A 13,532-nucleotide genomic window follows, 5' to 3' on the forward strand; every position below is an offset into this window, starting at 1 on the left:
GTTGCGAAACAGTCAGTCTCCTGTCTCGTTACATGCTGCAAAAATCCCATTAATCACATTTGTGTGGATAGTGTCTATAACATGTGATTCTTATTGTCTGCTGCTGGGTTTTTTTTTTTTGATGCGTTGTTGACACCTTAATTACTGGCGGAGGGGGCCTGCGGTGCATTGCAGCGGGGCAGTGAGAGGGTTAAGCATCTGAGGTTAAAATTGGGGCGGAAATATATATATATATTTCTTTATTTCCTCCCCCGTTACCACTGCAGAGATGAGCATTGTGGATCTTGCCCGGGAGAGAGAGAGAATGGCTTTTGTATTGGAGTCAGGTAGAATACAGAGCGCTATTAGTATCATGTCTCACAGCCCTGGAGCCTGTATTTAGATCGGAGTCTGCAAGAATTATATGCCATAGGAGGCTGGTTCACCTGAGACTCCTCTCCGTAGTGGGCGAGAGAGGCTCTCCTTTGCGCTGCCTTAAATTTGCCTTGGATGGAGATCTTCACGCACTCACCGATGACAGTTTAGCCACCTCTGCCAGCGTCATGCCAGGTTGTTCTTGGGCATTCAGGCACCTGCAGTAGATGGCACCTCACGCTAACAGCTGAAGGCTCGGTAGCAATCTCACCCCCTTTTGCGGAGGTGCGTCAGCCCCCCCCCCCCCCACCCAAAAAAAATATAATAATAATTAAACTGCCCCCTTTCTGAAGATCTGGTCGAGCGCTGCACATACAGATGAGGGTATTTTGCCGGTAATGCCGAGATGGAATGTTCTTTTCACAATCTGTGGGATTCGTTGGCACTACAAGGTATTAACCCTCGCTGTTCCGCGTCTGCCATGCCCGGGGCTTGTATTCACCATCGCCGCCAGCATCGGTAGGCATTAGCTAGGCATTGATTTGGGTGAGTTATGTTTGTTAGTGTCTAAGAAATTGTTTTACAATTATTCGGAAAGCTGGGGATTTCTTACTGAGGTTTCGGGGATATATACTAATATATATCCCCAAATATATATATATATTCTTTCTGTCCAGATCTGTTATAGGGAAGTGAATAAACTAGTCTGCAAGGCAATAATACATGCACCCATGCATGAAAGGAGGTGAGATAGATTCAGTCTGTGACAGGATTGATATTTATGTCCATTTTTATTTTTTTTAGTAATTGTCAATATCAGGGCTCTAGGTGAAGGCGAATCTTCAGCTATATTTCTGAATTTGCGTCTGTGACCTGTTGGAGGCATTAATGATTGCGTTTCCCCATGTCTTTAAGGCTCCTCTCTCTTTTATGACCCTGCAGAATTTGCTGCTGGTGACTACGCCAGTATGCAGCCGTTCCTCGTTGCCAAGAAGTGAGAAAATGATTTTGCTAACTATTGTTTTGCAGCACAAATACTCTTTTGTGTTTTGCAGTAATTGAGTTAAGAAAAGTTGAAAGTCTAGCATTTAGCCCGGTGCTTTCACACCGGCGCCAGGTTTTGTAGCACTAGGTCTGCGTAATAATATCTGCTTATTTATAGTGGCTCTTTTAGGCCGTTGGAGTGTATATAACAAGCCGTATTGGGGTTGATCTGGTTAAAGGGAATTGCTGTTTGATTGCTAACTAATATGTAACGTTGTGAGCACTGATAATGTCCCTAAACCCTATTAGCTCTGCGCTATATAAAATATTTGCACTTGATATATAATGTGCAGTGATGTTTGTAGGTCAATGTAGCCTATGCCGAAGGAGGAATAGCTCTTTCTTTAAACTGTGGTTTCTAAAGGAGATTCAAAACTTGCAATACCCCCCAGTCTCCCCAACCTATGAAGATATTTCTAAATGCCTATAGAAAATAGTTCCAAAAAACCTGGCTTAGAACGGTCGCAGCTGTTGGGCCCAACTGACCGACCTTGGTGCCCTGTAACCTGACGTTGCTTAAGAGGGGGTGTGTTACTATAGGAATATTGAATAGGAGGGGTGCGCAAAACCTACTCAAGTTGATGTAGACATGTCGAATTATACCGTTGCTATAGCAGTTATAGAACATTCCGTATTCCTAAGGTCGATTAGCCATTTTCACTGTTACACCGTGATAGAATTTGGTTGGAGTTCAGTCATTAATATCCAGGTTAGCCTCAGGGCATGGGTGAAATGATGTAAAAATCAGGAGCAGGTTAGTCAGATCTAGTAGTGGGCAGTCTCTGCTGAGGAGCCTGGAGCACGTTTGCCCATTCAAATCAATATAGTGACTCCCAAAACTTTGTCACCAGCTGCTCTTTTATGCACATTGCCTATGTGGGTGCTTGGAATACCAGAAGATTTGTGCCCGTTTAGCAGATGCGCGTTTGCTACCAAAAAACAACCGGGTTAGTAAATTACGGAGAATTGTCAGTATTATGTAACATTTGACCCAACTGCCAGCGGGCACATGTCTGGTTTAATGGATAACTCTGTTCGTGAATCTTCTCCTAAATCTCTAATTATCCAAGCTAAACCCATGACCAATCGGCATGCCCTCTAAGTTCATGCACCTCTTTTCCCTGTCTGTTATCACCCAGTCTTGTTTTATTCCTGTTTGTTCCCAATTGTAAAGCACAGTGGTGCCATATAAGTAACTGGTAATAATTAATAATGTAGCATTTTATGGCTGTGGGCATGTCTTGGTGCCCGCAGGGTGCAGGCCTGGTGAAGTACAAGAACATTTGACAACAGTGGTCGTTTAGACTGGATAGACTGTTACCTGTTGTTATACATTTAGTGCTCCAGGTACAAACATCAATGAGTTCTGAAGTTTTCTATGACCAGAAAGTCCTTCCTGTACTACTTGTAAGTTCCCATAAAACTCTTGTAAAAGCCCATTCCCTGTTCATCTGCGGCACCAGGCATCTGAATTAGGGGGGACGGGGATGAGGATATACATATTTCCAGTGCAGAAATTATATATATATATATATATATATATATATATATAGTATATATATATGTGTGTGTGTGTGTGTGCGTGTGGCGATACCTCTGTGTTACCTATTGGCACACTCTGTCGGCTTTGTACTTTGAGAGTCAGTATTGGCACCTGCTTGCAATTTTGTGTTCAGGAACCACAGACGTAGGTAGACTGGTTGTCCATAGCACCGATCTCCGCTTTGTAAGTGGTATGACCTATTTCTGTATATGTGCCTCGTTTGGGGGGTGGTCCAGTATGGTAGGAAAAGTGTAATGTCTCGACTCTTGGCAAATCCCAGGACAGTAAAATTGTTCTCAAGTATTTCATAATACGCTGCTAAACATCTGTTTTAGTCAGTATCTAGGTGTCTTCTATCTTTTAGATTGTAAGCTCTTGAGCAGGCCCTCTCTCTTTCTGTGTAGCGGTCATTAATCACCATGATTATACCAGGGATGCTGCAGAATGTGATAGCCTATTTAAGCTCATCCTTTTTTTTTATATAGTGCCATCGGTGGTTCTTTTAAAACGTCCACTTGGCTCCTAGATTTGTTTTACCGGCTTGTAAAGTGTGCGTTCTGCCCACCAGGGTGGACTGGATACAGCAAATGATCTGCCTATTAAATTCACCCACTGGTTTTATGGTTCAAATATAGTTTTGAGTTTTATTTAATAAGTAAGACGGGGCCTCTCTTAGACCAGTGGCAGCTAGACCCTAACCGGCGGCATGAACCTTACCTATTTAGGCATACCAGTGAGTGGTGTGTTATTAATGGAACGTTTTCCAGGTTAACGCCGCTATCCTGTTGGAGATGTGAAGAGCTTGGCTCGGCCAGTAATTAAGCTGGTGGGGCGGATCGTCGCTGCTATTGTTTTGGATTGGGATGACCTGGTAGACTTGTTTGGGTAGATTTTGAATAAAGCCGTTTTGTTCCCCGCAGTGATAGAAGATAAGTTCTCGGGGCTGCCGCTGTGAGCCGACTTCAAGAGCCAGCAAGGCTGAGTGACCAGGGATATGCCTGGTGCAGATCTGTCTGAGGGCTATTTACATACTCATGAGTGACAAGTGGCCTCCGCAGTGACAGGCAGCAAGCGCGCAGAGGGCCGTGAGGATTTTAGAGGGTTTGGGTAAATATGTGACAAGGTATACACACACACTGTGCACCATTCTTGGTAATGGCTAATTATTATGCACTGTGGTAGTGATACGTAATCTGCTCTTGTATACAACCTCTCTCTACTGGTGCTATAAAGTCTGACCTCCGGGCACCTTTTACACTCTCTATGGCACATACCAGTTTGCTACTGTTACTGTATTATATTACTCTCTTGGGTGATAAAACAATGCAGCTGGGACACGTTGGGTTAAACTTGTGATACATTCCATTGTTAAACTTTGCGTTTCCAAGGTAACCTAAGTTCTTTTATAGACTTCTAATTTCTTCTCAAGTTGCAATGGCTAATTTTTGCTTTTTAAATGATGACAACATGATCTTTAGGAGAGCAGGCAATAAATCGCCCTCTCTATGTTAAGCAGTGCGGTCCACGTGCCCCGGCATATTGTACTAAGTAAGGATGCTGCAGAAGGTTGGTTTATACTTTACCTACGTAGTATATGTTAAATTACCATCGATAATGCTACAGATCGCTGAAGCTAATAGTGTTTCATCAGTGTTTGCTCATTTTGCCTTTTTAATATTAATTTATTATAAATAAATGCAAAAGCAATGTTTTTATAGGTCAGTTCATGGTTATTAAAACAAAACAAGGTGTTCCCTCTTCTGCGACAGGACATATTACAATATCTCTCCCATGATAAGAATGGATTGTGAGCGTCCTATTATTGTTCATGGTATTTTAACCACTGGGTGGCGCTGTTCTGTTTGTGGATATATCAATGGACGATGCTCCATTTATCGCCATAGTCACCTATATGCTTCTTTATTTTATAGAACTTCCATAGACAAAAGGTTGTGAGGAGAAAATACAGCGCGGTAACATCCCTTAAAGGCAATTGGGGGTGAGAATGGGTTTTAAGATACAGTAACTTTTTTATCAATAAAAACTGTGCTAGTAACCTATTGCATTTGCCTTTATAACATTTAACATATTCGTTCCCAAGACCGGCGACTAGGGGGGGTTCCTTTCCAATCGTATTAAGCCCTGTTCCAGCAAGTGGATTCTGTGTTTGGGCCTGTGGGGAAAATCTTATTGAATGCAGCTATGAATAGTTAATATCTCGCACACATCATCGCTCTGCTGAGTAGAGGTGAGAGGCTGCTTAACATCCCAGACATCTATAGACTTAAATTGTCTACGAGTCATTATGCGGCGTCCGGGGCGATTCTGCAACATATACTGCGTTGTAATGAAATTTACGGTATAGTCTCGTGTGTATAAAATTAATATTTGTATTCACCCAGCATTTGTGGGCTGTGCCTGTGCATCCGGGTAGATAAGTATAAATATAGCGTTGAAACCACCGAAGAAGAATATAAAAACAGAGTACTCTGCACTTTGTATGCTATATATTTTTCTTTTTGTGTATGTATAATATCGCTTGTGAATACGTTTTGAGGCGAGCGATTTAGAGGCGTGTAGTGGTTGTTTTCTATATGAAAAGATAGTCCTGTGAGGAAATGTTGGTCTTTTGCAGTCTGGGGCCTATTAAAACCACCTTTTTAAGTTCACCTGTTGCCAGTAACCCTAAAAACTTGCAACATCTCTGAGGCACGAGGCACTTTTTACCTCAGGGATGTCACTGGTTTAGCCCACAATATGGCTGCCCCGGCTGCATGTAGACTGTTTCGGGACCAGTGTCTGTGGTGTCGGTGACCAGCATTTTGATGTGAGGGTGGTTCTACATGTAGGGGATTTCTGAATGCTTTATCCTGGGATCCATTGCTACCTTTTCACTGCAGGGCGGTGGGAATCTTCGCAATTAACTAGTTTGCCGAGTGAGGGATGAGGTTAAAGGTTGCTCTCTGACGGCCTGTGAAAGCCATTCCATGTGTGACCTGAAAGGACACAGGCTTCTCCTTTGTTTAAACTAGTGATGCGTGGTGACCTCCAGGCTTTTGACCTGCACTGAGTTTAGAAACCTGCGCCCCCCACCTTTAATATACAATCCTCAAAACCGGTTCCTGCAGACTCCCTGCTGGTAAATAGGGGGCTATTATGTGACCTAACCCGTCAGAGTCCAGCTTAGCTGCTAAGGGAGCCCGTATTAAAGCAATTTCAGTGCAGTTCAATTTGTCTCCCAACTAGTCAACCAGTCTTTAAAGAAACATTTTTGTTTTTCCAATGAAACAGATGCGTAAACACAAGTTGGGTTCAATCTGTACAACCTAAACAGACGCAAACATTTTTAGCAACTGTCCAATAAGCTTTATTGAAAAAAAGGGAATAAACAAAATGACTGAAAATAAACTCAGTTACTATTTATTAAGTTATTTGTACTTTACAGAGCATATTTACTAATGCATCTCAGTCCCCAGTGGAGCTCACAGTCTACATTCCCTCACGTAGACACACACATGGGGGAAATAAATTTATTCCAGCCGCAGCACCCGTCTAAAGTGATGGTTGATATTAACTTCTTGTGCTACTGGGCGCAAGAGCCGCAGGTGCCCTTTACTTGCCGCGTATGTTGTGCCAAAAATGCTCCTGGTTTTGGCACTTAGGACCTGATTCAGAGCCGGTCGCTATTTGCGCTCGCTCGTCCAGAAAATAGGGGTGGCTATTCAAATGAACCGTTCGCTGTTTGCGGTCTGAACGAGCGAACAAAACTTGCGGTCGTTTTTTGGGAAAATACGCCCCCTGGCCGCTCGCATCCTACGTCATGTCAGCTATTTATTAGATTAATCGAGTACATCGAACAGGGTATGAGCTGCTCGCTATTCTTGTGGTTGGTTTTTGCTACCACAATTCTGCGAGCAGTTCTGGCTATAAAATAACCCAGTGACATGGTCAATGACGCTGCTGTATTAATTATGCACACCCATAAAACGCCCGTTTTGACCTTTAAGCACGCCTGCGTTCGGATCTCCACTCCCCGTTTTCAAGCACCTTCCCCTGTTACCACCCACATATGCCTCATCCTGTCACTCAAATTATCAGGCATTCGCTATTTTGCGAGCACATGAATTTCGACCGTACTGACAGGTTCGCGCATGCGTATAACGATCCGTACGCATGCGCAGTTGGGCAAACATCGCTCGGAGCGAACGAGCTGCCGCTTACGAGTGGCTCTGAATCAGGCCCTTAAAGCGGTGAAACCCTTGCAAAATACTGGGTCCGCTGCGTCTGGACGACAAAAAGATCGACTTATGACAGGACAATTGAATAGCAGGACAGGGGCTGCGCCGCGATAAAACAATTACATTTTTCTATTAGGTTTTTTTTTTTCTTTAGAAGCTAATTATGTTAGGAAACCCATGCATACGTGGAGAGAACATATAAACTTCACACAGACAGAGTCTTGGTCAATTATTGAGCTCATGATCTCAGTGCTGTGATGCTAACCACTATGCTTTCTTGCTGCATTACAACTAGCCTTTACGAAGTGGCAACACATTCTTCAGCGCTGTCTACATTACTGCGTTCGCTCAGATCAGAGTGGGGTACGGACAGTGGCCCTCATTCAGAGGCGCTTGCAAAATGCGAGCGGTCTCTCTGAATGTGGACGGCCACTTGTGTTTTGAAGTGCAGCCTCCTGGTCGCTAGCTAAGCTATGGGTTACCACCCACAGCTTTAGCGACCGGCCAGGTTGATGGTCGCGATGGTCAAGACCATCGCGACCATCGGTGCTTGCGACGAGACCCTAAGGTTGGGTCTTGGCAATCGCAAGTCCCAGGGAGCTTCCTGCTCTGTTTGAGCAGGAAGCTCCCCAGCTCCTTAAAGAACGCCTCAGTTTGTGAAACCAACTCCCCTCCCCGCCTACTAAACTGGGCGAGCTGTCGATCAACAACGACAGCTGCCCCGTTGGTAGCGAGCCCCAGAGCGAGAGACATTCTCTCTCGCTTCGGGGCTTGCACACACACAGTGCGGCCGCTGCGCGTGCGCAGGGCCTAAACATCGATCCGCTTGCGAGCAGGTCTGAATAAGGTCCAGTATCTCTACGTCCCTCCCCCAGATTTTGCTCTGAGTCTGGTGAAGTAGTGTTCCTGATTTATACAGTGTTTATATTCTTATGGTGCGTACACACTGTACGATTAAAATGGATTATATGAACGATATCGATCATATTGCATTTTCCGGTGTCCAGTGACCGATGCGCGGGCACGATATCGATATCGTCCATCGACCGTGCATGCAGGCCAACCTGGTCGAAATCGACCAGGTGATCGCGGATCGCTATAGTCGTTGGCGATTTGGAGGTGTGCTGGATGATCGATATCGATCATCCAGCACACACGGGAGATCGTACGTTATCGTTGTCGATCGTCCCGTGTGTACGCTCCAATATATATATATATATATATATATATATATATATATATATATATATATATATATATATATATATATAACGTCGTACTGCATGTGTCGGCCCCTTGGCCTGCTCCTGAGTGCCAGTAGATAGTGAAGCGGAGATATTTGTGATTGGTGCAGCAACCCCCCTCCCCTTGTGACACTCCTTTTGCCTGCAGCACCAAGAAAACTTGGGCTTGAAGGCATTTTTCGGACGGATGGGCCGGCGATATGTGCAGACCAATCACTGAGCTGAGATTTTATCTCCATTGTGGTAAAGGGATATGAGGAAGCCCTTTGTGACATCTATAGCTGTAGGAATTTTATCAGGTAAGCGGCGATTCCCCTACGTCTTCACACTCTCTTTCCAATCCGCTTTTGCTGCGTCTCTCCTGCACAGGTGCGGCGTGCCGCCTGTTTATGAATCCCCTTGTATCCCCGCATGGATGCAGTACAGGAATAGCCTCGATCCCGGCAGATGTAACACCTGTGATACCTATCTGTGTGCAGGCCATGGGAAAGTATGTGAACCGTCCCTCTCTCTCTCTGACCACCTGTACGAACCCTTCCCAGGCCTGGAGGGGATGACATAGCCATCACAGGACCCTGTTCAGTCTGTCAAGCTAAAACTTCTAAGACTTTGAGTTATTGCTTCGGGAGAGAGCTCCTGAAAATGGGATACACTAATGTGAGTCGTGTGTAAAGACACGAAATGCATATGGAAGGCTCCAGAGCTTTAAAACGTTATCCATTTGCCTTTGTACATGGTGATTTTTCTTTTTTTTTTTTTTCTTTTTTTATTGCCGTAATATATGTTGGATCAATCGATTAATTGATGCTGCAAGTCTACTGGACAAAACCATCTAAATTACTTTATGTAGTAAAGTGCCACTATGAACGTTCCGTATTAATATGCAAGTGTTCTTTGGAGTCGAGTTAAATGCGATGTAGGGGCAATGTGTCGTTGGGTCTGCATGCAGACATTGTATTTTACCTCGCCGTCCAATAGGAGTGCACAAGAAAATGCGTGATGTTAGGATACCGTATGTATGGCTTATGTGCGTACTGCAAATATCCTCTATCCACCCCCCCCCCCTCTGGAATTTGGGGTTTGGGATTGCAAAAATGTCATGTTTCAGCTGTTTTTTTTTTATTTAATTTTTTTTATAAAACTTTTTTTTTTTTTTTAATTCTATATCCATACCTAAAGCCAAAATACTTGCAAGACCAAAACACAAGGATAAATCCAGATCCAAAACACGGGGGCAGCGCACATCTTTTGCCCCTTCCTCACCATGAGTTAACGAGAATGCAAGACATTCAAATAAGGTTTTTCTCACGGGAGTGGAGGGGTCCGAAACCCTTAAAGTGTGAGCCCGAGGGGCGCCCCAGACCGTTATCTTGGATATAAGATATTGAAAAGAAAAGTTAGAATTCCCCATTATGAAGTGACGTGTAGTGTTTGACTTAGAACATACTTTGGAGGTGATGTCACACAAACAGCGTATGTTAGCCATCTTTATGGCCAGACAGACTATTGTGATTAGTACAACTGGTTCTTGCCTTCGGGGGGAACAGAACCCAGACACGTGCAGACGATGGCCGCCTGGAAGCACTGATCACCCTGGGGGGAGAGTTGGGCAACCTTCGCCTGTCGGGCTACTGTTGACCTACAAGTTCCAGCATGCCCTATCTTACTTAGGACTGTCTGGTTTAATTTCAGTCATGAGCAATGAAGCAGATGTTGGACACGAGGTCAAATGAAGGGAGCAATCTCTCATCCAATCTTTCCAGGCCATTTAGCAATGGCGGGAAGACCCCAATGTATTGCCTCTTTACTACAGAAGAGTCATGACAACTCATTGGGAAATCCGGTGTAGAAGGCGGATTAATTATTGATCCCACTGCTGCAAAGGCACATACAGCTAATCCAAAAGTACATAATGATGATTATTTTTTGTATTCATATTATATTCATCGTTCACGATCTGCGAGCGCAGTACTTTGGATTTGGCTTGGCGTAAAATGTTATAAGTACTTGGAGGCCGGAATCTGTTGTTAAAAAAAATGACTAAGTGCAATGTTAATATTTGTACAAAGATGCCTTTTTCAGAACTTGTCTGCTGGATAATTCTACATATATTCATTTAAACATCTAGGGGCCATCATCATCACTTAATTCTCACGAAGATAAAACAGGAGATTTCACAGATATCTCCTGCTTACCTACCTCTACCGGAATGGCCCGCTGTCCCCATACACTAGTATCACTGATATCTCCTGCTTACCTTCCTCTCCCGGAATGGCCCGCTGTCCCCATACACTAGTATCACTGATATCTCCTGCTTACCTTCCTCTCCCGGAATGGCCCGCTGTCCCCATACACTAGTATCACAGATATCTCCTGCTTACCTACCTCTACCGGAATGGCCCGCTGTCCCCATACACTAGTATCACAGATATCTCCTGCTTACCTTCCTCTTGCGGAATGGCCTGTTGTCCTCATACACTAGTATCACAGATATCTCCTGCTTACCTTCCTCTCCCAGAATGGCCCGCTGTTCCCATACACTAGTATGGGACCAGAATTCATCAAGCTCCGAAAATATAATATTTTTGGAGCTTGACTGCGGGAGTGAATGCTCCTGATATCCGCCCTTTCCCTATGGGAAGGAGTCCCGGGTCACGGCGGGGCTCTTGGGGTGCATGCGTGACCTGTAGGTCGCACATGCGCACTCCCGACACTGCTCCGAAAGGAGCAGTGAAAAGATTTGCTGCTCCGAAAAGGAGCAATGAAGCCTCTCGCGGGGACAGCTGATTTCGCATCAGCTGTTACCGCGCCGTAGCAATGATGAATTGCTCTGGAATCTGCGGTGAGTTAGAATGTTAATTACCCCAATATTTGGCATGATGAATGGGCTCCCCTTATAGAGCTGTGACCCACGACTGCCGTCTTCCATGTTGTTACTATTCCCATGTTTCATAGTGCCATTTTATTTACAAAATCCGTTTTCCCAGGAGTATCTGTAGCCTTCACCCTGGTTACAACACGCGTTGCTTACTGTCCACAGTGGACTTTTTACAGAAAGTACCATGTTCATCCCTGTGAACGAGAGGATTTCTGTGGTAAATAACCAAACTACCATGAAGTACAAAGTACAGTACTACTCTAGGATTTCCAGGTTGCTTTTTTTCAGAATGGGGGGGGGGTCAAACCAATGTTAAGAATTCAGCCAAACTGTTCATAAGAGCTAGTGACCTCGCTGAGGCAAACGCCATTTTGTGCCTTAGGGTCTGGTTCAGAGGTGCACTCAAATCCCATTGCGGCTGTGATCCCGTACGGCATGAATATGCAAATGTAGCAGCTGCTTGGATTTGTATTGTAATGCCTACCTGCGGCATCTCAAATCCGCTGCTTGCGTCCAAAAATGCGCCCTCGGTCGCACATTGGCTGCAGCATAATTCTTCTGAGCAACCCTAAGAATGTCCCTGCGGAAGTAAGCCGCTTTCGCTTTAACTACTACGTATAATTTCACACTTGCAGGCACAGACGCGCCCCCCCTAAAAAAATATTGCGACAATCCTGCATTTCAGTGGCCCGCCCCGTTACCTCCCTCCAAAGGCCGCCTGACTGTCAATCACACTGCGTCCAAGTCCACACTGCAAACGCTGACGGTAATGAAACCTGGCGCGATGGATGTGCAGTAGAAACAAAATTGCTCAGACTCGCAAACATCGGCTTTGCATGCACCACAGCAAAAACAATGTCTTATCGCACATTCTGCTGGTCACCTCAGGAGGGTGCGAGCAGAAATGCAGTCAAAAGCATTTGCACTCACCCCTCTATAGACCGAATATTGGTTCAGGCCTAAAAATGGTTGTCTGTACCATGTGTAGGAAGCTTCCCTGTCACCGTACACAACTCAGAGGTGGGAAATACCTGGAATGTCTTTGCTAGTGTCTAGTTTACCTTAATATGGGGTCCCGTGACAGGGTTGCATAAAATTGGATTTAAAAAATAAATAAATAAAAAACTGATTTATTTGATTTAAAATCAAATTTGTTTGGGTTTAAATAGGATTTCTTATTCATTTTTTTTTTTTTTAAGTAAACTTTTTTTAAATTTTTTTTTAATTAAAAAAAATCCTATTTAAATCAAATTGTTTTTTGTTAAAAAAAAAAAAAAAAAAATAAAAAAAAAATAATCCAATTTTATGCAACCCTGCGTGCCACAGTGGCTCCATAAACGAGGCACAGGACATTAAGCAGTGTATACTGTCACCTGTACGCAGTCTATGGATTCTCCCAGGGAATGGATTTTGTGAAGTAATGGCCGTGCGTTGCTGGTAATATGAAATATTTAGCACCACTCTGGTGACGTGCTCCCTGCATCCTCTGGCTGTCTCTGCTAATCTGAGGTGTATACGAGTCTGCGTGCCTGTCGTCAACATTCATTATTAACGTGTTTTTTCCATCACTCCGAATTCAGAGAGAGTTAAGGGTGTGACGAGCTAAGTTTTTACTTTGAACTCCATCCCAGTCCAAGTGCTTATATCTTACTATAGCCGTAACAATGGTATTTGCACCTTTACCTTAGTAAACTACTTTAAGGTCTTTCTTTCATGCAGTTTGTCCTTGGTGCTACCTCTTATTCCTGATCGGTTAGATCCCGCTCATTTTCAGCGACCACTTCCTGCTACAATTTTTGCTTTATATTGGACTCCTGTTCTCTAGCTGGTTTAAGCCCCATACACCCCGGTTTGTAAAAACAAATAAATAAAAAACATACATAAAAACGTCGCCAGGAACCTATAGGGTAATTTTAATAAGCAGCGACTTTTGGAAAGTAGCACTTCTCGTTCTGTTTTAACACCGAAATTTAGAAACCGCAATCGTGTCAAAAGCAAAATCACGTCGTGTTTTTGTTTTTAAAGTGATTAGCGTTTTAACTTTCGCGCTTAAACTTGCTGAGCAAACTGGCGCTTAGTAAATTTACCTCCTCATCCGGTCGGATGATCTGGGCCTAGACGGCAGAACTTCTCATTGACCAAACCAACTGCAACCCTGAGGTTGAGGGGCATTTTATTATTAATTTTTTTTTTCCGTTCGTTAACCCTGTGATAGCCAGGTGATATGCATA

At 44.0% G+C, this 13,532-nt stretch overlaps 1 protein-coding gene across 7 annotated transcripts in view; it reads left to right on the forward strand.

Moving 5' to 3' along the window:
- The window catches only part of PLXNA1 (plexin A1), a 312,844-nt gene that overhangs the window by 1,322 nt on the left and 297,990 nt on the right, over positions 1-13,532 (forward strand). The window contains exon 1 of one of the 7 annotated variants that reach the window (XM_088450217.1): positions 826-900. The exons of 5 other annotated variants lie outside the window; for them this stretch is intronic. The gene's annotated coding sequence lies outside the window, so the exon portion shown is untranslated. Of the gene's footprint in view, positions 1-825; positions 901-13,532 lie in introns of those variants that run through there. One more of the 7 variants, XM_088450218.1, reaches the window with a different exon arrangement.

Source organism: Taudactylus pleione, unplaced genomic scaffold (assembly GCF_031769625.1).
Source record: "Taudactylus pleione unplaced genomic scaffold, aTauple2 ptg000512l, whole genome shotgun sequence".
In the NCBI taxonomy this organism is placed as follows: Eukaryota; Metazoa; Chordata; class Amphibia; order Anura; family Myobatrachidae; genus Taudactylus; species Taudactylus pleione.